This window comes from Triticum aestivum, chromosome 5B (genome assembly GCF_018294505.1).
Source record: "Triticum aestivum cultivar Chinese Spring chromosome 5B, IWGSC CS RefSeq v2.1, whole genome shotgun sequence".
Classification (NCBI taxonomy): Eukaryota; Viridiplantae; Streptophyta; class Magnoliopsida; order Poales; family Poaceae; genus Triticum; species Triticum aestivum.
Window position 1 is genome coordinate 27,600,960 of NC_057807.1, and position 8,429 is coordinate 27,609,388.

At 44.6% G+C, this 8,429-nt stretch overlaps 1 long non-coding RNA gene across 2 annotated transcripts; it reads left to right on the forward strand.

The window, feature by feature from the left end:
* Positions 1 to 2,648: 2,648 nt before the first annotated feature.
* LOC123110223 (uncharacterized) lies at positions 2,649 to 8,079 on the forward strand. 2 transcript variants are annotated; one of them, XR_006453234.1, is made up of 6 exons: positions 2,649 to 3,159; positions 3,638 to 3,820; positions 4,946 to 5,035; positions 5,123 to 5,189; positions 5,304 to 6,176; positions 7,572 to 8,079. It is a non-coding gene; the product is annotated as an uncharacterized lncRNA (long non-coding RNA). The 2 variants fall into 2 exon arrangements; XR_006453233.1 differs by having other exon boundaries at positions 2,650 to 3,172.
* Positions 8,080 to 8,429: the final 350 nt, after the last annotated feature.

The window sequence follows — 8,429 nt, forward strand, 5'->3', positions numbered from 1 at the left end:
TCGGCAAACAAACACATTTTCCATTAATTCTTCCAAAGCACAATTTTTTACTCACCTAGCTATTTCAAGAGAGAAGCACACGGTGACTAGATGGCTTTACTTCATTAAAAATAGATCTAGTTGGGGAGTTGATAGGTTCCACTTACTAAATGGATAGATCTAGTTAATTGGGCAAGGAGATGGCTAGCTCTAACTAGTGAAGGGAGGAGAGAAAAGAGGAAGCTAAGAGAGAATAATGGTGCATTAATGGAGATGGTGGAGGGGGCATCAGGGCCGACCCTGAGGTGGGGCAGCAGGGAGGCCACCCCGGGCCCCCGGATTCCATGGGGCCCCTTCCCACGGTATGCAGCTAGCCCAAGCCCAAAGCCTCAGGCTTCAAGAGTCAAGACCACATCATGTTTCCTTCAGATATAATTTACCCTATTGATTGGTTCACGCTGATTTTGGGTGATTCCTTTTCGCTCGATTATCAATCGCAAGGCGACTACTCTGCCCTTGTCTAGGTCGTCATTAATCCTCATCATCGATCCAAAGTCCTGCCTCCGGTGGACTATCAAACTCCACGACCGATTCATCGATGCTGCCGCGCAGGTTGGAGGCCAGTCTGTGGGAAGATCGGTCCATGGTTTTAGTCTAGATGTTGGTAACTCTGAATACTATAGTCATGAGGATTATGGGAGTTAAGGCCTCACGATCTACCATCTCAAGAATTATCTTCAGGTATGTATGCATAGATACAATACCATTGGATTCCTGTTTGAGATGTATGTGTGATCTAAATGTAATTCTATATATGTCACAAATTCATGGCACAGAAGTAGCACCAAGAGTTTAGCGATTAGTCGGTCATTGAACATATAAACCCTGCTGGGGTGGTAGTCACAACCACAACCTCCACGTCGGTTGTGAACTTGTGAATAGTGGGCGATCCTAGGCCAAGCCCCGAGCGATCCGATCCATTTACTGTTGGGAAACGTTTACTGTCGGCGCGCCGGCCGAATCGTTTCGCCGGTCGCACTCGAGTTGTGCGATCCACGTGGATCTGTAGCCCGCGTCCCCGTCCCTCGCCACGTGCGACTCTGGCCCGCAAACCGCCCTACCGCTCCACCTTATCTTCTTCCAGCTTCTTCCACCAAATCCAGTCCTGTTTTTTCTTCCCCAACCATGCCGCACTCATCTCACGGGCGCTGCTGAGTTTTCCCCGCGATAGCCGCCGGTCTCCGTTGTGCTACTGCGATGGCTAGGGGGCGGACGCGCTAAAGTGCTGCAAGCCCCGTCGCCGTCAATTTTTTCTCCGCCGTCATGGCCACGGTTGGTTGCAACCTGGGCGGCCATGGCTGTCACTATCCTCGTTTTTCCTCCCGCGCAGCCGTCAGCTACGCCTGGTGATTTGCTGGAACCAGTGTGTTTTCCTTCCTCACTCAAGTTTGCTGAACCGCACGCGGAGATGTTGGAACTGGCAACCTCTGGTGCTGGAACCAACTCTTGCTCGTGCTTTCGACAACACTCCGGCGATGCGAAGCTACAACCTCACTACAATTAGTTGCAACCATCCATGGCGAAGCTACAACCAGCGGGAGGCCATCCTTTGCGGTGGTGAGCACGCCCTGACAGAGGTGTTTGCTACTACCCATTGTTTGTTTTTCTTTGCTGGAACCGGTACTCGTTTTTGCTACCACAGGCGTTTGGTTTTGCTGGAACCAATACTTTTTTTGCTACCACGGCCGTTTGGTTTCGCTGGAATCACTGCCAAATTTTCAAGTTTTGCTACCACTGGCTTCTTGGTTTGCTGGAACAAGCTTGAATTTTTGCTACATCGGTATTTTTGACTTTTTCTGGGGGACAACTTCCATTTTTTTTCTTTTGCAGTTTTTGCTACCACCGTTTTCTTGGTTTGTTGGATCCAGTGCATTTTTTGCTACAATGGGTGGATGGGAGCTGCATGATGGGGAGCTGCATCGCCAGTTTTTTGCTGGAACCGGCAATGCGGATAGCTGCTACCAGCAATTTTTTTTTGCTGGAACCCAATTATCTTCATGAGGTGTGGCGATGAGCCGATGAGGCACATTTTTTATTATTTTTTGCTATAATTGTATTTTTTGCTGGAATCGTCAATTGATTTTGCTACAACTAGCACTTGATTTTGCTGGAACCGCATGAAGCGGAGATGGGACCAGTTTTTTTGCCACTGTTTTTGCTGCAACGACCCTGCCGGCGAGCGGCGACGGTGAGACGGTGAATGGCCCTGGCGAGCCGGCAAGCGGCAGCCACAAACCTGCAATCATCGCGAGGGGGATCTACAACCGCAGGCACACGTTGTTGGCGAGAAACGCAGGAGGCCACGACAACGACCGGTGACGACAGTGGCGACCGGTGAGGACGGCGGCGACCTGCGACGAGGACAGCGACAGGGGAGAAGGCGCGGGGAGGTGCTTTGAGGCTGGCGCGCCGTCGTCCGTGGCGGCGCGGGGAGGAAGAAGAGTGTGGCTTCTTTTTTCTTTTTGAGACAAAATCGTATGGCTCCTGATTGTTTAATCGTGCGGTGCTGGTCCGACCGGCCCAGATTTGGGCCGGCGCACCGGCGCCTAGCACTCGCCTTTACTGTTCGGCAGGGCAGCAAAAGAAAAAGGGAAGGGCGGCGCGTCCTTCCTCGTGAGCCCATGTCCCACCATGAACCCTAGCCGCCACCGCCTCCTCCTCCTGCCACCTCAGTCGCCTCTCCCCTCCCCCTCCCTCCCCGCATCTCGTCCTCCCCGGGTGCGGAGGCGAGCTTCCCGACGACGGTGGGGGTGCTGGATTCCCTAGCCGCCGCCACCCACCCTCGCACCCTCCCTTCCCCTCGCCTCTGCACCCCCCTGAGCACTACCGAGCCGCTGGGATCTGCCTCCCCTGCGGCGATTTGAGGCCACCGACGAGAAGGGGTTTATTTTTCTGGTTGGTTGGGCGAGCGGGTGGTATGTGGATCTCGCACCCACTGTCCGACGAGTTCTACGGAGGGCCCCGCAGAGCTGGGGTGGGTAGCACGCTGCTGCTGTCGCTGGAGCGGACGCCCCCGTCCTCGCCACCGCCGCCCGCGTCCTGCTCCTTGCCTGAGGACGGCGATGACTTCCTCCAGCACGAGGTGTCCCGCATGGACACACTCGCCAGCATCGCCATCTAGTACGGCGTCGATGTAACTTCTCTCCCCCTATCTCGCTCTCTCCACCCCTCATGGTTTGGATTGGTTTGGTTGGTGCTCAGTTTGATACAGTTTGGTTGGTGCTCAGTTTAATACTATACATGGTGATCTGCGGCGTCAAGGAATTTTGGTGGAAAAAATAGGATGTGGACTTCTTGCCTTTGTCTTGCGCCACTTGAGAATACCCTCCAATATGGTTGATGCAATAACACTATAATGCAACACAAACCACTGACGAGTACTGGGGTGTGATGAATTAGTCAACCCTTGTTAAATTGTTGTTGAAATATATTGCAATGTTTGATAGTTTGTTGTGTAATCGTGTTGATTTTGCTGAACTAACCCTCTCTTAGTATATCTAGGATTATTACTAGAACATGTTGTTCCAAGTTACAGCAATGATCTTTACTCATAAACAGTTTAAATTTCTTCTAAATGGTAGTGCACGCCTTATTACAGATCGGGACCAGGGCGACGTCTTCACGACTTACATTTAAGAGTAGGGAAGGGCCACGGTGAGAGGAAGGAGTAACGAGGTCAAATCTGAGATGGGGTCATCGGCGTGTTCAAGAAGCCGCGGGGACAGCGGCCCATCGCGGTGGGGTGGACCTGTAGCGAAGATGGAGGAGGCCAGCAAGAGTGGTAAGGAGCAAGCCAAACCTACTTCGTGGTATAGTGATTTGGTGCGATTTTGTTATTCCTTTTCTCATTTGTTGCTCTTCAGTTTTCTATGATTCTTGGATACTATGCTCTAATGGTCATGTTGCACGTGGGTTATTTATTTCTGTAAGTATCTTTTTTCATGTACGTGTGTGCATGGTTGTAGTAAAATAGATGCTTAGTTTTACTTAAGGCGACAAAAGTCTTTCTTTAGACTGTCAATCTTGATGCATTTTCGCGTGTACATTTTTTCATCCAAATGGATTATCATTAGAAACAGGGACCTACAGATGATATCCCGCTATGCTCTTGCCAACCTACCTGCCATTCAGGAAAGCTTCTGAACTTAATATATTCAGAAAAATGCTTCAATTAGAGGATGTTAATTGTACACATAGTATCTCATCTGCAAAGAATGGGAGATTTCATTAAAGCCATAGCAGAGCTACATCAACATGCCCCAGAGTTAAGTAGTACCTAAACTGCTAACTTTAGTTCGTGTAAAAGGTGTAAATTGGTTTCTGCAATTGTTATTATGTTTCATTGATTCGATCTTGTAGTTTGATAGTCCAAGTGGATATTACTAAATGGTTCTGTATCCCCCATGTTAATATATTTTAAAACTATCTAGGTGCTTCGCTATTAATAATTGAAAGTATACTATCAAACCGATACGAACATAAGTCCATGTGAAACTCACATACCAAGGTAAATTACCGATAATCAAGAAGTTGCTTTCGACTTCAAGTTCTCCACCATATCATCCTACCAAAGCAATGATCAACACCATTTAGTAACTTCTTCTGATTTATCCACCTGTCTCCATCAGTCCATATGGTCCATGTCTTCTTATCATGCTCCTTCACGCCTTGTTACTGCTGACAAACAAACCACATGTAAATATCTTACAGTACATAACATATTTATAACCGCGCTATGAATAGACAACTCCAAATATAGCTTTCAGGATTGGTCATGCATTCTCTGTTTTCATACCAAGAATGCATTTTATAGTTGTATTGAAACTTTTATCTGTAAATGGTTTAGGTATAGAAAAAATAAAAGTCATATCACAATAACCCAACATAACTTTTTTCCGGTTTGCAGGATGAAAAACTGCTAATATGGTACTCCAAAGAGAGGGAATAAAGTCTGAGCTTGAGTTCTGTGTCGAGTGTGGTTCTTGGACAGCAAACGGTATGTGGTTTTTTCTTCCCCAAACACTTATTATTATGATTTAAGTATACGAAGACATACATATTCTTAGAATATCTGTATTTGCAGACAAACCTTCTGTGCTTGCATTGGCCAGAAAAGGAACATCACGCCTTGTCGGTCATATAAATGAATGGTGAGTGCTCACTGGACTTGGTATTTCCTACTAGGCCTATTCTTGAGTTTAGAATAACCTTGTTCCTCGTATAACTGCCTTTTGTAACATCTATGTACAATCATGTCTTCCCAGATCTGCAAATACAAGGACCAACCCGATTGCTGGTATCTAGGGCCTAACAGCCTTGGTATCTGCTCTATATAGTCCTCTTCTTTTGGTTGATTCAACAAGCAGCCGTCGAATAAACAGTTGAGCAAATAGCCCTCCTGGCTATATTCAGCAAAGGAATAGGCTATTTTCAGTGCATGACACAAGAAAGTTCACCCAAGTTAGGTTTGAAACCCATGCATGTCGTGATTTCTATGTGAGAACATGATTAGATTGTTCAAGTATGAGTTTACCATGACTTGTGACCTTTCCTAGATTACGCTAAGTAAACCTTTTGGTTTTCTGTTAATCCGTGCCCCCCCACTACTCAGCTCAGGACATTGCGAAATTAATAACCAACGTGTCAAGCAGTACAATTCTGGCCATGTCAATAAATTATCCTTTCCAAATATAAAAAATAATAATACAATCATTAGGTAACACCCAAACTAATGTAATGACAAGTGGGTATGTATTTCATGTATCTCACTCATTGTCGTGCCTAGTTCAATTTCACATATTTAAATATGTGTGATCTGGTCACCTTAGGTAGAGTTACATGCATTCTGTTACACACACTTTTTTCGGTCTATTTCGCCCTATAGGATGCATTTATTTTTCTCAGTTGTTCTCCTTTTGTTCTTGTGCCATTGTCGTAATTGGGATCATAACACTCACTCTTTTTTGTGTGTAATCTATGGTCACCCAGGAAATAGCAAAGGATTGAATATACCAAGCACGGACTAGTGGGACTACAGTTTGGCAAGCAGCGCTTCTGAGTATGACGAACAATCACATGACGTCTGCATCTTGTTCAAGCATGGATGCAAGACATTTCTCCTGAAAATAAGACTTGAGGTTGGTACGGATGTCCTACTTACATTCAAGATGAACGTTGGCAATGATCTGTATATGATAGTTTTCCTCCATGACATCTGAGAGGTTCATAGGTCCTAATTGAGGTTGTCCTCAGTTCATTAGTTTTTATCTTTGCTACGTTAGCTCTTTTGTGAGGGTCCAATTTGCTGACCGGCTTAGAAGAAACACGCTTCAACTATTTCTAAAGCACTTAGATAAAAATATTTTCTTATGTTAGGAGGTGATCCAGGTTTATTGGAGCAGTACATGCTAACCACCAATTTGTTTTCTGATCTTCAGTACAAGGCTTTACCAAACTATCAATCGAACTGCAGGTCATCCAAAACGTCATATATATAGGCTGACAGATGAAAACTAAAGACCATGGAGAAGATTACACCGTCTTTTATCGGAGAAAAAAAACTTCAATATCACTTGACTTTACAGACAACATGCTGCACTATTAGCTTTGGTTTAATTGATTGACAACTCCTCTTTGTTATACTAAGGAACATGCCTGTGAGTATATACTTAGGCTAGCTTGTGACACCAAATTGTTAACATAATACACTTAGTGAAGCCCTAATTTATATTGCTCCTATGCTTTGGGAAACTGCAGCTGACATCCTCGATAGAAATACCTCCTTAACAATCGTTCCCGCTTTTCTTTACTTGAAATTGTTTCTCTGCTCTAGGTGCAAGGATCTGTGATAGGTGTATTAAACCATCTGTTGTGTTCTGCGTTCCGCGCCATTGCCGGTGGTCATTATGTATTTCCTATGAACATATGCTCGGTGTTATTTGTAAGTTGGATCTTCCTAAAAACCAGAGGATGTATTTTTACTGGAAATAAACTGTGTGTTGTCAAACTTAGTTGAAAAACTCTTAGATTTTACCTACTTACCTGTTTTTGTGACACTCACGGGCTGTTTGATAATAGGCCTTAAAACCAATATGTTTGATAATAGTCCTAAAAACCAAGATGTTTGATAATAGTCCTAAAACCAAGATAAACAGATGGTTTCACACCTTTGCTTTGCATCTGTGTTGACCAGAAGAAATTACTTACAGAGTACGTTTCTTACAAAACCTTTCCTCTGCAATTGTGTTAAGTTATTTTTGATACCAAACTTTTGTTCTAACCTCATTGGCAAACCTAATGACCTGATCCAATTACTTACCTGTGTAAAGTGCAAACTTGTGTGTTCACTACCTATTCTTCTCTTATTGGAGTTGCATTCACCTGCGTTCCATTCAAGTAATGGATACATAGTTTTTGCTAAGTCTATTCACGGTGATTGCAGTCATAGTTAACCTATCCTCTATGTTGTATGATTACTACCCTCTTTTCATTTCTGTTTCCCCCTCCTAAGCCATTTATTCTGTCTACCGCAGGTTGCTTGATGTCCTCTCATCGTGTATATTGGTGCAATATCTCCTATCCTCTCTCGGAGAGATGAGATAAGGATTACAGGGCTACCAACGGCCCGCCTATAATGGAAGACGTCCCGAGTCATTGTTGCATGCTAGAGAACAAAAACTATCATGTTGGTGATTTCCCTGATATTTGGTTCTACAAGTGTGTCATATGAACCAATGAAAGCAATGATATTCGGGAGATAATAACTATATGGGCTACTCCAAATGGTCTGACAGTGGAACCAACACCTTTTATAGGCCTTCAAGTACCTATGAAAATCTACCATGCAAGCATTATCCGACGATGACACTATGCTTTTCGTACATACCCTCTGAAGACCACGATCAGAGTAAGAAGATGCCTAAATAAGCTGTGAGGCAGCCTATATATAAGTGTATTTTTGTAAAATGGTCTAAGTCATTCTACTATTTGTAAACCAATTTAAGTCATTCTACTATCTGCAATACAATCCACATTGTATTATCTTTCCATCTACATCTCTTACTTACTCACTACAAACATTGCTTCTAACTAGCTCTTTGCGCAATTGGCGCAACCAGATCATCTAGTTTGTAATAATGTTGAATAACAATGGGGGAATCCGATGAGTTCTTTTGCATGGGCTTAGACCGTTGACTGGCTTGCATGTCTTTTTTCTCGCCTCACGAAAAACAGTAGGGAAATTCCACACTGCAGCTTTGATATATCAGGGAAAATCGTAGAGGGATATCTATAGTTCTATACCGTCGTCCTGTCCATGCTCGCCACGCCCAGCAGAGTCAGCAGTGCATACACAGGAGTGGAGAATGACCATTCTGTCCTCGCGCATGCAA